The following is a 17,094-nucleotide window of genomic DNA, read 5'->3' as shown; positions in this document are numbered from 1 at the left end:
AGGAGGCTTTCAGGATCTGAAGAGGGTCTGTAGGAATGCTGGAAAGGGACTCTTCACTAGGGACTGTAGTGATAGGACAAGGGGTAAAACTTAAACAGGGGAAGTTTAGATTGGATATAAGGAAGAAATTCTTTCCTGTTAGGGTGGTGAGGCACTGGAATGGGCTGCCCAGGGAGGTTGTGAATGCTCCATCCCTGGCAGTGTTCAAGACCAGGTTGGACAAGGCCTTGGGTGATATGGTTTAGTGTGAGGTGTCCCTGCCCATGGCAGGGGGGTTGGAACTTGATGATCTTAAGGTTGTTTCCAACCCTAACTATTCTATGAGTTTGTGATTCTAAATACTGGGTTAGACTGGGATTTTAACAAATCCGTTTCGGCAAACAAAGTATTTCTTTTGGCTTGTGTATGCAAAGCTTTAGAAGGAGGTGTGCTGGTGCCTGTGGCTCAGCTGTAGAAGCAACTCATCAAAATCATTGCTGCTAAAGGGTGAATTTTTAGTATTGTTAAATCTGAAGTATTCCTTACTATGGCAATTATTTCTTCTCTTTGCGGGAGCAACCTAAAGAATTCATAAATCATATTTAGACACACGAGGCATAACACACTGGTCTGTTAACAAAGGTTAGCTGTAAGCTGGTAATATGAGTTTCCTTTTTAAGTTCCAATTGTTTTTGGAGTGGTGGTGGAATAGAAACAGCTACTGAAGATGTCAACTTGAAGTAACTGAATTTGCGTTCATTTCTAACTTACCCTTTGAAGGAGGCTATTGCTTAGTATTTGCTTTGTGTTTATGGTATTTAAGTGATCTAACAGTAATCTTAAACTTGTTAAGTGCCCTAGAGAAATAGAAGGAGAAAAGAAAATTGCTGTCTGCTATATGGCATCTGTGGATGTGTACTTCCAGGAGAAAACTGGAGAGGTCTGAAAATGAAGAATCCTCATTACCCTTGTTGTGTTTCATCAGTAGAAGTATTAGGCTTATTAGGCTAAATTTAAATGTTGTAAATACTTGTCAGCCCCTCTGAGAAGCTTATGGCCATGGTCTTGCTCCTCTGAAACTTCTTTCAATGCGAAACCTAGAGCGTAACACATTTCAGCCTCACAAAAATCAATCATCTGTCCTTGTGTGGCAGCTATGTTTGTTTTCTGGAAAATAATAGCAAAAGTAAAAATGGCAAAAGAAATGGTAAATAAAAAAAATATAAAGATTAGAAGGAGTGTCAGTGATGGTAACTAGCCTCCAGCCAGCTGATGTGATAAAGTGGCAGTGCATGGTCTGTAACTTCTTCCTAGGGATGTGGTGAAGTGGCAGTACACGATCCATATCTTCTCCCTAGAGAGTAAGACCCCAGGGAGAGAACCCATCTTGGCCTTCTCTTATCATGTAGCCACAGGGCAATTCCTATACATTGATATGTTCTACAAGAGAGTGTGAATATAGGTATATATGTGTTACAAACTTGCATATCTACAAAGGTAGCCTGCTCATCCTGGACAATGGTGCTACTAGTGAGTAGTAGGCTGCTTCTAGCCTACAGTAACAATTTGTCCAGTACTGTTTTAGACTGTCTTAAAAATACGAATAATCACATTGACATATTAATAAAAATATTAACAAACAAATAAACAATGAACTCCCCTCACTAGTTTCAATTTAAAATAAACAAATGGGTTAAGATATAAAATCTCTACAGCATTTTCCAGGGTGTGGGTTATGTCATGTTAATAAAGGGATGAATGTTTTCAGCACTGTTAAAATAATGGGTCTGCAGAAATAGGTTTTAACACCTGAAAGTTCTAACTTAATTTCAGCTTGCTCTTTTTAATATTAAATTCCTTTGGTTTTACAGAACTTATTTTTGTACCTAAACTGTAAAAAAAGAAATGTGTTTGCATTGTCTTCAGAATAAAAATTGGTGATGTTAGTTTTAAAATTGTATGCGTAGGCAGTGCTTTCGTAACAGTGATCTGGTCTGTTCCATTTCAAATTCAAATGTTTCGTAACATTGATCTGGTCTGTTCCATTTCAAATTACTTTACACTTACTAAAAAAAAATGAATGTCCTCACAGCCTGCTAATAGAGCAGTGTATTTGTATTCTGAGGACTTAGTCTTGAATAGTCATGTACTATGTGTAACAACTAACAACTTAACAGAATTAAAATAATAGGACCGAATTCTCTTTTAATCCGTACTGGTATAACCCCACTGATATTAGTCAGGTTCCATCAATATAAGTATGAGCAGAAAATTGGCTTTTAGTTTAAAAGTATCTGAAATGCTTAGGAATTTGTTCAGGAAAATTAAAAATAAGGACTAATGAGTTAACCTCTTATATAATTACTCGGTAGCTTTTGTGTGAAGAGAAATGGCGTTATAGCACTTATAGCTGGTGGTTTAATATTGATACTTGTCCTTATCTTTCAGTTGATTTATTGACAAATTCTCCTCTTAATAATGTTTAGATAAAATTTTTTGTTGTTGCTTCAGATGTTCTAATGCTTTTGCATTTTTTCGAGCATTTGCTGCCTGAAGCATACATTCAGTGCCTGAAGCTAGTTTACTGCTTCTGTTTTAAGTAGCATTTCCAAATCTTGCATGCTGTATTACAAATCCGAATTTGCATTTGATGTCATTTTATCATCTTGACAGCCTCCTAATCTACTGTGTTCCTCTGCCTCTATAGAGAATAAATAGATGGAATTACAAGTTGTTATCCATGGGAAATCATGTAATGATGTAATTAACATTAGTAGAACAGCTAACAATAATGACAATATCCAAAAACTCCAGAAAGAATCCTTAAAATTATGTTGCAGTTTTTATCTTTCTGAGAAGGAAAATATCCCAGAGTATTTATAGTTTGAAAACACTTGATTTTAGTTTTCCTTAGATGCTAAGTTACATGCATTTATACTTGTGCACTTTTAATATGATAGATTTTGTGCTGTACAGAAAATGATTATACAAAGTACCAAAGTAATAAGATGATCATTTTGGATGCAAATTAATTAGCAAACAGTCAGGTAGGGTTTCAGATTAAGTACATGCTGTCTAATACATCGAATCTTCAGGGTTCACAATTAGCATATCCTGCTGACAGTGCAAGCAATATATGGGCTTGTTGGCTTGCATGATGCTGCTGAAAGCAGTAAGTGCCCCTGGGCAGAAAACAACAGAGATTGTTGAATTACATTATTGCTTAGACTGTTTTACATTACCTTCTATAAAGCATGCTTTAAAATATTTCTTTAAAAGTAAATGGACTGTTATATATGCTGAGATGGAGATAATTTATGACAGATTTATTATAAAGAACAGCAGATAGTTCTGGATATTTGGAATTGGCCATGAGGGAGGAAGAAAAAAAGAAATTTTATAACAATTGATAAAGTTGCTCTATTCTCAATGCATCAGCTGAAGATTTCTGTCTTATTTAATAGCACTGGCTGTCCTCTATCACACATACAGGCCCAGAGTACATCACACCAAATTTTGGCCACGCGACTTTCCACTTCTGCTTTTTCCAACAAATATTGGTTATGGTGCTAGTAGGAACAAAGTTCCTAGAGGATGTTTTGAAAAGCAGCTCTTTCTGGATATTTCTCTGATTCCTTTTTTTTTTTTAGCCTGGTGGGAGCTATTCCAACACTTTCATTTCAAAATTAAGTTGTGGATTGGCATTGCACCCATAGAGTACAATCTTCATCAACAGCAAGTCTTCCATCAATAGTAAGCATTCCAAAATGCAGAGCAAAGTAAATGAGAAAATCCTAAATTTGTGAATTTAGGTGATAGAAGAAAAGCACATTTTTCAGGGATGCTCTTTTTGTCCACTTTTAAAGGATCTTTTTATTAGTGAGATCAATAAGAGTAGGCTGAAATACCTATCACTAATTTAAGTTTTTGTAAGGGTCACATGTGGTCATTTAGTGGTTTAAGGTATTTGAGTGATTTGTCAGGTGGTTTACCTGATCTTCATCAACTCTGAATACAGAAGTAAGGTGCTTAGGGAGCTGTTCCTCTCAGGTGAATATTTTGGGATGGTGACTGAAAAGAAAACAGATTTTTAAAGCGAAGTTCTATTAATTTTTTTTAAAAACAAAACATTGTAGTTTGTTATCCTTAGAGGAATTCTAGTTATATGTTCTGGATTTACCATGTTTGTAGAAAAAGCAGAAAGACACAGTACTCCATATTCTGTTTCATAAGTTGTTGGGTTTCCAAGTTCAACATTTTATTTTTGTACATGCTTTAATGCAGATGAGACATTGTTTTCTTTTTTGTTTTAAAGTCTTCAAGTGTTACTCTTTAAAGTATCTCCCGTACTGGATGTTAATCCTTCACATAGGTCTTAACTATAGTTTAATAGTGGTCAATACATACATTGTAGAAGATGATGTTGGGTAATTTTTAAACATTGAATATACGCGCCTACTTGTGGGTACTCTTTCAGGTAAAAGAAAAAAGTAAGTTTCCAATAAAAAGATAATATATACAGGGTCATACCAGGTATGGATTTGATTTTATTTGCATCTGCATGAATTATGCACAACTCAGTTGATGTGGATAAACTTACAGCAATGTAAAACTAGATTAATTGAGATCACAATTGAGTCTGGGCTTTCCAGCTTCTCAGAGGAAACAGGAAAGGGAGATATGATATAATAGGCATCACAGAAACATGGTGGGATAGCTCCTGTGACTGGAGTGTTGGAATGGAAGGTTACAGGCTCTTTAGAAAAGACAGGCCTGGCAGGCGGGGAGGGGGAGTTGCCCTTTATGTTAGGGATAGGCTGGAGAGTATGGAACTCTGTCTCGGGACAGGTGAGCAGTCCACAGAGAGTTTGTGGGTCAGGGTTAAAGGGAATATAGCTATGGGAGACATTACTGTGGGGATCTGTTACAGACCGCCTGATCAAGGAGAACCTGCGAATGAAGCACTCTATAGACAGATAGGAAAAGCCTCACGCTCGCAGACCCTTGTTCTCATGGGGGACTTCAACCACCCTGACATCTGTTGGAGGGACAGTACAGCCCGGCACAAGCAGTCCAGGAGGTTCCTCGATTGTGTAGAAGACAACTTCCTTCTGCAAGTAATAGAGGAGCCGACAAGGAGAGGTGCCATGCTTGACCTCGTGCTCACCAACAGGGAAGGACTTGTTGGAAATGTGACTCTCCAGGGCAGTCTTGGATGCAGTGATCATGAGATGCTTGAATTTGAGATCCTCAGGACAGTGAGAAGAGCGTGCAGCAAGCTCACTGCCCTGGACTTCAAAAGAGCAGACTTTGGCCTCTCCAGGAACCTGCTTAGGAAGGTTCCATGGGATACAGCCCTAGAGGGCAGAGGGGCCCAAGGCCCTTGGTTGATATTCAAGGATCACCTGCTGCAAGCTCAGGAGTGTTGCATCCCAACCAGAAGGAAGTGCAGCAGGAGGGCCAGGAGACGTCCTTGGATGGATAAGGAGCTCCTGAGGAAAATTCAAATGGAGAAAGAGGCTTATAATAAGTGGAAGCAAGGACAGGCGGCCTGGGAAGAGTACAGGGATGTTGTCCGAGAAGCTAGGGACCAGGTTAGGAAAGCTAAGGCCCAGTTGGAATTAAACATAGCTAGAGGTATTAAAGATAACAGGAAGGGATTCTACAGGTACATAGCAAATAAAAAACAGACTATGGAGAACGACCATAGGCCCCCTCCAGAAGCTCTCAGGAGAACTGGCTACACAGGATTTGGAGAAGACTGAGGTTCTGAATGACTTCTTTGCCTCGGTCTTCACTGGCAAAGGCTCTGACCAAACCACCCAAGTCTGGGAAGGCAGATGCAGGGACTGTGAGAATGAAGACCTTGCGCCCACTGTAGGAGAGGATCTGGTTTGAGACCATCTCAAAAATCTGAACATGCACAAGTCCATGGGTCCTGATGAGATCCATCCGCGGGTCCTGAAGGAGCTGGTTAATGAAGTTGCAAAGCCACTGGCCATCATATTTGAGAAATCATGGCAGTCAGGTGAAGTTCCCGATGACTGGAAAAAGGGAAATATAACCCCCATTTTCAAGAAGGGGAAAATGGATGACCCAGGGAATTACAGACCAGTCAGTCTCACCTCTGTGCCTGGCAAAATCTTGGAGCAGATTCTCCTGGAAGGCATGCTAAGGCACATGAAAAACAACAAGGTGCTTGGTGACAGCCAGCATGGCTTCACTAAGGGGAAATCCTGCTTGACCAACTTGGTGGCCTTCTATGATGGGGCTACAGAACTGATGGACAGGGGTAGAGCAGTTGATGTCATCTACCTGGACTTGTGTAAAGCATTCGACACTGTCCCACACGACATCCTTGTCTCTAAATTGGAGCGACATCAATTTGATGGATGGACCACTCGGTGGATAAAGAACTGGCTGGATGGCCGCACACAAAGAGTTGTGGTCAATGGCTCAATGTCTGGCTGGAGACCAGTAACGAGTGGTGTCCCTCAGGGATCGGTGTTGGGACCGGTCTTGTTTAACATCTTCATTGCTGACATGGACAGTGGGATTGAGTGCGCCCTCAGCAAGTTTGCCGATGGCACCAAGCTGTGTGTTTCAGTTGATATGCTGGAAGGAAGGAATGCCATCCAGAGGGACCTTGACACATTTGTGAGGTGGGCTGATGCCAACCTGATGAAGTTCAACCATGCCAAGTGCAAGGTCCTACACCTGGGTCGGAGCAATCCCAGGCACAGCTACAGGTTGGGCAGAGAAGAGATTCAGAGCAGCCCTGCGGAGAAGGACCTGGGGGTGTTGGTTGATGAGAAAATGAACATGAGCCAGCTTCAGTGTGCCCTCGCAGCCCAGAAAGCCAACCATATCCTGGGCTGCATCAAAAGGAGCATGACCAGCAGGTTGAAGGAGGTGATCCTGCCCCTCTGCTCTGCTCTTGTGAGATCTCACGTGGAGTATTGTGTGCAGTTCTGGTGTCCTCAACATAAAAAGGACATGGAACTGTTGGAAGAAGTCCAGAGGAGGGCCACGAGGATGATCAGGGGACTGGAGCACCTCCCATATGAAGACAGGCTGAGAAAGTTGGGGCTGTTCAGCCTGGAGAAGAGAAGGCTGCATGGAGACCTCATAGCAGCCTTCCAGTGTCTGAAGGGGACCCATAGGGATGCCGGGGAGGGACTCTTCATTAGAGACTGTAGTGACAGGACAAGGGGTAACGGGTTAAAACTTAAACAGGGGAAGTTTAGATTGGATATAAGAAGGAAATTCTTTCTTGTTAGGGTCGTGAGGCACTGGAATAGGTTGCCCAGGGAGGCTGTGAATGCTCCATCCCTGGCAGTGTTCAAGACTAGGTTGGACGAGGCCTTGGGTGATATGGTTTAGTGTGAGGTGTCCCTGCCCACGGCAGGGGGGTTGGAACTAGATGATCTTAAGGTCCTTTCCAACCCTAACCTATGATTCTATTCTATGATTCTATTAACTTCACAATACAGCTCACTCAGTATTAAATGGAGCAGATCTGTACAGTTGTCAGTAAAGTATTAGCTCCTTAGCATTTTGTGTGTGTATTTGTTCTTTTTGTTAATTTTGATTTTAGATTAGGATTTGAAAACAGTATATCCCCTTTGTGCAAAAGATAAGAAAGTTCATCAGGCCTAATCCTGTGATTTCTTGAAGCCAAGAATGATAAAGTTGACTCTCTTTTGGGTCTCTCTGGTGTCTCTCTTTGGGTCTCTCTGGGTCAAAACCAGAATTCTAATAAGTGTAAGGTTTCCCTTGCCTTCCACTCCTGCCAAATTAGGTCTGGGAGTTCGTGCTGAGGCTGAGCTGATCATGGGAGTCAAGTGTCGAGTGTCATAGCCATGATTGAATTCAGGAAAAAACAAATTTAAGAGATATTTGCACTTCCCTTTCAGAAGTACGTAAGAGTTGGCAACTAGATTATTTGTTCTGTGAAAATTATTTGGACTCACTAGAGCACTTGAGCCAACAAATTCAGGTAGTGCCAAGTGCTGCTTTCAACTGCACATAATTATATGTGACTTCTGTCATACATTTGTTATAACAAAAAAAAAGTTTAAAATCATTATAAATATTAAAATTGCTGTGAAATGAGTACATCATTTTAAAAGTAATCTAAAGCTATAATAAATAATTGTGATTTACTATTTTGCTTTATATCTTGGGAATTAGAATGTAGTATCTTTACAGTTTCTGGCAAATTTTTTTGACAAAGGTATTGCTTGTCCTACCACAGCAAATCTAGTGGTATTATGGATTAAACTGGAAAGGGGAGGAGTGATTCTTGTGAACTGGAGCAAATACAATACAGTATTTATATGCTTAGGCAGTGGAGAAATAGGAAGAATAAAGCTGTTGCCGTTCAGGTATTGGTCAACAGAATAAAACCCATCTATTTACATGAGTGGATGATATTACCTTCTGTGGAGGAACAGCATGCCATCTGTCCTCTAAGTGGTTAGCAAAAGCATCTGACATAATGGCTTGAAGAAGTTCTTTGCACTGGGCTACAAAATTTCTACCCCAGAAGTCCTGGACAGGAGAAAGGAGCTGGAGCCATGCAGCATGCAGAGTGTGCCTGGTGCAGTGCCCTACTTCCTGCCCATGCGTGGCTGGTGCATCCAGAGGCTGGTGTTTGCATGGGCAGTCCCATGCAGAGCCTGACTGTATCTGGCCTTCCATTGGTGAACAGGGCAATTCCAGGGTATGGGCTCAGGGCCTGACAACTATGGGACTCCTCTATTGACAGCTGTTGAACCTCCTCTGCAGATAAATTAACCAAATGGAGTTTACATGCAATGGACATTTTCCCAGACTTCTTGATGGCAGTAAGGAAGAAATAATATGAAATAAGTATTTCTTGTGCAGTTGATACTCTGTATTGATTTTATATCTGGTTGGTACTGGAATAAGAAGCTGAAAGGTAATTTAGAAATGTGCAAATATATTTCTTTTATCTGAACATTCTCTTACTCCTTTCTGAATAGTTAAAGCTAAGGCACCAATGTTTGTACACAAAGCAATAAACATAATAATGGATTTGTTTCAGTAACATGTAATTTCGAGGAAGTGAGTACTTTCTGTTGGGAATATTATGGCTTTTATTAATTTGTGAGGGCATGTATGAGTTCCTCTCCAAGTCATTGCTCACATACACACTGTGCATCTAGTATTCCCCTGGAAGATCCCAGCCTGGAATGTGTGCTACCACTAAATGTGGTTAGAAGTAACACATGAGGAATCCAGAGGCAGGCTTTTCTGAGACTTGCCTGTTTCAAGGTAGTTATTTTTCAGTTGGTTCACATTTTTCTTCTTTAGAAGAGGAATTATTCCTAAAGAATATTGAACCTTGAAGATGGGCATTTCCAGGTGGAACCGTGGATGGACTACATGGGGTAACTCTTGTGAGAGGCCAATCCTGAAACATTGATTCCTAATAGGGTCGATTCAAAACCTAATACCACCTTTTCAAAGTTTCATCTTGGTCACTCAGAGGGCTCCTGGTCTAGTGAGAGAAAGCCTTGAAGAGAGAGAGGCACCAGATTTATTTTTTTTTTAATTATTATTATTTTTAATTAATTTGTGTCCTCCTAATCTCTTCTGGAGAAACTTCTTTCTTAACTCTGGAAGAAACAAACTTCCTACCAGCCTAGGCGGAATGCTCCACCATAATACTATAAGCCTTGCTGTACACATACAGTAAAGTTCAGGCTAAATTTACACCCTTTGTAACTGGGTGGGGTTGTTGTGTGCTTCTTTGAAAAAAAGATTGCAGTTTGATAGTGCTAATCCCATCAGTTCTGAGCTCTTTTGGAGCTCCTGGAATATTCCCTCCTTTGCATTCATATAAAAACAGACTCTGGCTAACTGCTTCATTTCTACACCACTGTTGTTAGTGCTAAGTGACAGCTAATTAGTTGCTTTCCTGACTTGATTGTCTGCCTTTGTGGCATGGTGTGACAGGCTCTTATTTAGGCTCATGTTTACCACCTGTAAATATACTCTGTTACCTGTAAGCTGTATCTTGATATTTATATGAAACCCATCTGTTTCTAGTGGACAATTTTGATTTCTTTTTTTTTCACTTAATTTTAATGTTGTGCATCCCATTCCTTCAGAACAATGTGGTACTACTGAATAAATGCCATAGTGCCGAAAACTAGTGCACCCTCCAGAAAAGCCCAGGCATCTTCAGTGGCATCTCTGAAGGATATCTCTGTTCAAGCATTTTGTAGATGTTCCTACATTGAGATTACCTACCTTCTCCCTTCCCTGCTCACCTCTCTGTTATGTCTTTGGTGCAGTATCCAGGCACAATTCTTAATTATATTGAAGAGCTTCAGGGCCAATGTCTTCCTAGAACTGCTAGGTAAACCCTTAAGGTTCAGATACTACTTGGAGTGAGCTAGTGTGAGAATGAGTTGTGGAAATCAACCATTAACTGAATAAAAATGAAGGTTATTTAATAGTAACTTAATATTCTTTGAAATGTACTTTCTGTAGGTATGTTTACAACTAGCTCTCTGTTCTCTTTTGACCAAAAAGATTGGGATTTAGAAATGAAAGGGTGAAGTACATTTCACATTATCCACTACTTGTTGCTGTGGCAACATAGATGCATAATTTTAAAGGCAAGCATTTCTCAGCATTTAGGATAGATAACATTTTGTGTCTTTCTATTTCAGATTGAAAAAGAGGGTTGTGATTCATCAAATTCTCATAATTATCACATGTTCACTTGAAATATAATGTGTGTTGTATGTTATGTTTGTAAAATATATCATTTATAAATTATTAAAAAGGGTGATATCTAATTGCTTGGGAATGCCTCATAAATGAAGGGGTTGCTATTAAAAAAAAATAAAATCTGTGTTACTAGAGCTTTGGTAAATAATTTAATGCATTGGGAATTCTTGACAACAGATAGATGAAGACCTGCCACTTCAAAAACTCCCTTGCCTTAACTGCTTTCTAACTCTAGTAGTCAAAAGCTGTTAAGCTTTAAGTGTTCTGTCATATTTGTGGTCTTTTATAACAAAGAGCAGAGCAGACAGCAGTGATGATGAAAAATGATGGTAGGTAGACTTAAAATACTATAAAGCATAGGTACAATTGTGTATAATGCCCGGAATTGAAACCTTTTTGAATGAAATGAGCAGCCATATGTGCAACCCTTATGGACCCTGTAAGAAGAAGAGAAGAAATGTACCCTTTTGCTAACTGTGCATGAAATTGCAGTGTTAGAAGATATTGACCAGATGTTTCAATCTCAACAAATAGCTTGTTATGTGACTGAGTGAAAATCTCTCTGCTGCTTTGATCACATACACCTTAAAGGAAGAAGTAATTTAATAGAGGCTGTCAAAGTTCATCATTGTCAATAAACTTTGACTTGACCTTTGCCATCTGTTTTTGATACTATTGCTGATAGAAGCTGATAGGCAGCTGTTTACAGTTTGTGCCTTATGAATTCTGTGCTGCCAGACAATGAAAGAAGTCTCTTCACTTGTGGATTTTTTGCTGTCATTCTGAGTGTGGGTGTAGTCATTGAGACTGCACATCATCTAGCAGGGGAGTGAGAGTGACATGCATGCATTCTGAAAAGATTTGTTTTAAGGTTATAGATATGCAAAACCATGTGCAAAATATCCTAAAATGTCACTTTGCAACAACATCAACTTCACTTATAGGCCAGTACTTAAATAGTGTTTTACACTAGCAAATTTTAAGGCATTTTTAAAATGCTTATCAGTCTTCCCCGTATCTCCATGAAGTGAGATAATTCTTTACCAGTCGAGCAGGCTGAGGCATGGTTAACAGTACTGTACAGTTGCATAATGAGGTTGTCTTACTGTACCGAAGTATGATGTTCCATTTTTATGTTGTTAATATGCTTCTGTTAACTGCTTAACACTACAGCTTCTAGCCACAGAGTAAGACTTTATGTCATGCTTTATTTGCTGCTTTGCCATGTTTCACAGCACAGTGTTCAACAATGAAGTTAGTATCTTTGAGTTCTTTTACTGAGGGAGATATCTTTAACCTTACCTCATACACAGCTTTGTAATATTAATAAGTTTCTTAAGAATCAGTTGTTTATACTGATGTTTATACTAGCTGCAGAAAAGTTCCATATAAACCTGGAATTCTTGGCCAGGGGGTACCCTTCATGTACCTGTCAGAGTGATGGAAGAACTGGCATGACCAGCCCTGTTTTGTACATATATCATCTTTTACTTGGTTCTGAGAAGGGACCATATTAATATTGTGGAAAGGGAAAGTGAATGACACATCAGATCAAACAACAAGAATGTTGTTGCTGTCTCAGGTTCTGTGCTTCAAGTGGGGAACAGACACAAGGCCAGCTGCAGTGTCAGTTATGTACCTTGTAAGGTCTTGGCAGGAGATACTCTGTCTTTGGCCTCAGATAACATATGTTGAACTTCAGAAGAGAGGCTATAGCACTTCAAGTATTTGAGGCAGAACTGTAGCATTATAAATATGGGATAAGGGGGTAATGAAGCAAGGAATATTGGTACCTAGACTGGCCAATACTTAAGGGGCGCAATAAAAGAGAGAACTTCGGGCTGCATTGCTGCATTGCAGCATTGAACTATGGTTACTACATATTTAATTACAGAAAATGTGCTTGTGCTGCTTTGTACAGCAAAGAGCTTGCAAACTAGACTAAAAATAAAATAGTGAACAAGCAGGTGAAGAGCAAGAGGAAAAGAATAGTAAATGGAATACCAAAGAATAGCAGTACAGAAAATAGATACTTGGATTATAGATTTTGTTAAGAGCCAGTTTGTTAGCTTTATATTTTTAAATGTAGATGTGAAATGAAGTACTGCTCCTAGGTGATTAACATTTTGATAGACATGTTAGCTTGAAAAGCTATAGTGAAATCAAATTGTGGTGCCACACTAAAGCTTAGAGATATTCCTGTGCAGAGATTTGGATAGTACATGTTGAACCAAATCTTGATAACATTTAGATATTGGTCTCACTGCAAGGCTTTAGCTAGTCTTTTCCTTTAAAAAATGTTACCATTTTTATCTCATTTGACTGGAAGTTGCTTGAGGGTGTTGTCATGCATTTTAACAATATCACTTCCTCATGCAAGATTTGGCAGCTTCGACTGATGGTGGAAGAATTACTGTACAGGACATGAGGATCCTTTTTGCAAAGCTGCTTTTGTCAAGATAAGCTTATTTTTTCCTTTTCCATGTATTTTCTTATATGGCCATTATGTGATAATAGCTCTTGCAACTTTAAATGTTGATCAATGAAAAACAGAAAGAAAAAAAGATTCCAAAGGTGTTGGAACAAATCTAGTATCGCTTTTCCAGGGTTTTGATGCTGTATTCTCATGACAGTGATTCTGATGTATGTATACTGGATCTGCTTGGGATGGAGTAAATTTTCTTCATAGCAGTGTGTATGGTGCTGTGTTTTAGACTTGTTACCAAAGCAATATTGTTTAACATAGCAATGTTTTGCTTAACAGTACTTGCACAGCATCAAGCCCTTCTCTGTTCTTTCACTTTACTGCCCCAGCAAGTAGGCTGCTGGGTTGGGAAAGAGGTTGGGAAGGACACAGCCAGGACAGCTGACCCTAGCTGACCAAAGATGTAGTCAAGGCCATATGGAAAGTGGTCAGCAATAAAACTGTTGGGGGCAGGGAGCGAGGGGCAGTTTTTTCAGGGTAACCATGGCTTGGACACTGGCTGGACATTAGTCTGTTGGTGGGAGGTGGTGAATGATTTTATGTAAATGATTGTTTTACATCATTTACAGCATTACTTTGCATCATTTCATCTTTACCCATGTGTGGGTTTTTTTCTTACTGTTGCGTTTCCAGTTCTCTCCTCCATCCCTCCAGGAGAGAGGAATGAGAGTGACTGGGTAGGGGCTTAGCTGCGGGCTGTGGTTAATTCACCACAGTAGGGAATTTAAATGATATAGTATGTGTAAGGGTAGCAGAATATTGCATTCCATTTGTTCTTGAGGTGCATATCACATCATTCACAAGGAATAAGTGAGCTCACTTGGAACAGAGACACTAATATTTTCTTTTTAGGATTGTTTTGCATATTGTCAGGGGTTTGTTTTTTCATATTGTCATGATTTAGTTTTTTCATCCTACTTTTCCTCATTTTCTCTCATTTTCTAAGATGAGCTGTAATTTATTTTATTTTAGGACCTAAAATATTCCTAAAGATATCCATAAGAACTTTTTAATGGACTGGGTCTATAATTGATGGTGGGACATGTCCTAGGGGTAAAACAGACTGGTGAAACCTTCTGAAAAGTGTATGGGCTTGTTCTAAAGTTCAGAATATAAAAATAAGAGATACTCCAAATAGCACTGTATAAAAAGAAGCCATTTCTGTTCTGATTTACTAGAAAGAATGCTTCATGAGTAATTGCTAACATTGTTTAGATTTTAGCAAGCATGTTAAGTCTTAGCTAAATTTAGGTCTTTGGAGTCCTTTCCTCTGTGAGCTGCAATTTAAAATAAGATCAGATTTGACAGATCATGCAGAGAAGAGTCCAGCTTCAAATAACACACTTCAGATGCACTTCAGATGTCTGTATTCAGTGTTAATGAGTTTTGAAGATCCTTCACTGTGAAGGAGCATAATGCTGCCTGTTGTGTTGTCAGTTCCTAGGCATTTCGGATTCAAGTCTACAGCCGAAAACTTCTGTGTGCAGAAGGTATGTCAGCCTAAGCAAAGCTTTGTATGCTTTGGTTTTGTTAGTTTAAGACAACTGACAGATGTGGAAATTCACTACTGGCTGCAGCTTTTAAAAAAGAATTCAGGAGCTAAGGGTTTCATATGGAAACCAATGTGGGACTGGTAGCAAGTGTCTTTGTCAGCCTTCTTGTTCCGGTTATCAGTGTTGTCCAGTTAACACATGGAGTTGGAGTAAGATGAAATAATTTCTGAAAGATCTTTGTTTTAGTCAGAGGGCTATAAAGCTGTCTTAAGCTTCATCAGTATGATGTTTCTTTTTAAGTCTTATAGGATTGTCTGCTGAGACCCAGCAGTAGCAAACCCTTTTGCAAGGGGAGTATCTTTGCTACTGGAAATAGGAAGGTAAATTGTATCAGCTTTTTAACTTTGCTGCTTTTCGCCCTTCTAGCAGAGGTTTCCTCTACAGTGAGCTTTGCAAGAACAGCAAATAAAAGCTTTGAATGCAAATGAAATGTTGTGATATGGGATACTGGACTCTGCCACAGCGATAGAAGCATTGCATTCTCCAGCTAAATAGGATAAGTTTGGGAAACAGAAATCAGTGAAGTCTGGTCTCTCCCTTTCTCTTTTTAATTCATTAAGACCACTGATTTTCTTTCACATAGTATGAAGGAGCATTTTTTTTTCTTTTTGGGTGTAAGGGACCATTCAGGTAACTCTGTCATCTCATCTTGAATATCGTTCTCAAAAGGCAGCATTGAGTAGACAATCAAAGTCAAGTCCCTTCTGTTGTTGGAAGAAGTGTTTCTGGAAGTGCTTCTGTAACTCAGAGGAAAGGTTGCTTCCAAAGCCATTTTCTAATCAGACAAAACTAGGAAATAGGTGTACCACATCTTCAGTTCTGAGGATGTAGAAGACAGAGTTCACTCCAAGCAGGCTCACAAAGTCGCAATTCCGTCTTCAGAAGTTTTACTCGTTACCAAGTTTTCTTGGCATCTCAACATCTTGCAAGAAAAGATGATGCTGTACTCTGCAATTGCCACCCACTCCCTGGAGCACCAGGGTACTTATGCTTCTCTGATAGCTAAAGCATGTGGAAGAGTTCACCCTGTTAACTCTGATCATGAAAAACACTTGAACAAATACTCCTACTACTGTAAGGCCAAGTTAGCCTCAGGAAAATAAGGAGAGAAGCATTGTGTCACTCTAGTGTGTCCATGACTGGCCATGGGTCTGGCCTCTTTTGGAAGTGCTGGATTCAGTATTTGGTGGTAAGGAATAATGTGCTTGTAGGGATAGTGTAATCTGATGTTAGATTATGCTTATTTTGAAATCAGCCTAATTTTAGGACAGGGTTATGTTAAAGACAATAAATAAATAAGGTTAATATTTGCTTTTAATTTACCAAGGTGCATACAATGAAAATGTAAGGAAAATATAATCAGTTTAACTCAAGAGAACATCTGAAAGGTATTCTATTTCCCATGCTCCTTCCTCCATCACAGATGCTCATCCTAACTGAAAAGGTCAGGGCCTGTCCTTGCCGGTACCTGATGTCCAAGTTGTGTTGGCAGAAGAAAGCTTTAGAATGAAGAAATACATTAGATTTCATAAAACACTCTAGACTTTGTTGCCTTTGTGGTACCCCAGTCCTGAGGCTGTCTTGTTCCTTCATGATAAGTTCCTATTTTTGACACTTCAGTCTTTGAGCCATTTACAGCCTCAAATTCTCTTGGGTGATGGTGAGGCTTCATGGTGTGGCCAGGTGCCAACCTCTCCTGGCCAGACTGTCAATACAGTTAGTTAATAGCTGCCTCACTGCCTAGCCAAACCCTAGATAATTAACTCATTATGCTAGTCCATGCCGAGCTGGGTCATTTTGTGTTTCTGTCTAGAGTCTCTTTCATTCAATTAAATCTTGTGTTTCACATAAATCTATAAAATGAATTTGCAGTTTACATAACCGTATACCTGACATTAATGTATGCAGTTTGTTATTTGCCTTCATTTGATGTTGGATATAATGCTGCATGACTATTTCATGATAAAAAATGTCTTCTGATGACTGACCCCCATTTCCATTTAGAGTGTTTTAGCCAAAGTGGTGGTGTATGTAGGAAGTAGCCCATAGAAGCCTGTTTTTTCCATATCAGGTTATTCAAAATTAAACTCCAATCCAGGGTCAAATGCTAAAAAGAAGGGCTTCAGAGTCTACCTTGAAAATGTTATTTTGTCCCTTTTGGGTTTTCACATGTATGCAAAAAACGCCTGTTGTGACTCATTCCAGTAGCTGCAACTTCAGTGGTATACCACAGAGATATTTCTGTAGTTCAGTTTCAACAAGTTTGTAATGTAATGCCTGGTTTTTGCCTTTACTAATATGTAGACTTTT

General features: G+C 39.4%; 1 protein-coding gene and 1 long non-coding RNA gene across 8 annotated transcripts in view; both read left to right on the top strand.

The window, feature by feature from the left end:
- ADK (adenosine kinase) overlaps window positions 1-17,094 on the top strand; it is a 305,830-nt gene that overhangs the window by 129,291 nt on the left and 159,445 nt on the right. The window lies entirely within an intron of this gene.
- Window positions 7,461-9,722, top strand: LOC133268216 (uncharacterized). The gene is made up of 2 exons (XR_009743008.1): window positions 7,461-7,697; window positions 7,731-9,722. It is a non-coding gene; the product is annotated as an uncharacterized LOC133268216 (long non-coding RNA).

Source organism: Pezoporus flaviventris, unplaced genomic scaffold, assembly GCF_033815535.1.
Source record: "Pezoporus flaviventris isolate CSIRO_AGI_PZ_B2104156 unplaced genomic scaffold, CSIRO_AGI_Pfla_v1 ptg000001l, whole genome shotgun sequence".
Taxonomy (NCBI): domain Eukaryota; kingdom Metazoa; phylum Chordata; class Aves; order Psittaciformes; family Psittacidae; genus Pezoporus; species Pezoporus flaviventris.
Note: the sequence above shows the minus strand (reverse complement) of the source record. Positions and strands in the feature narration are given on the sequence as shown.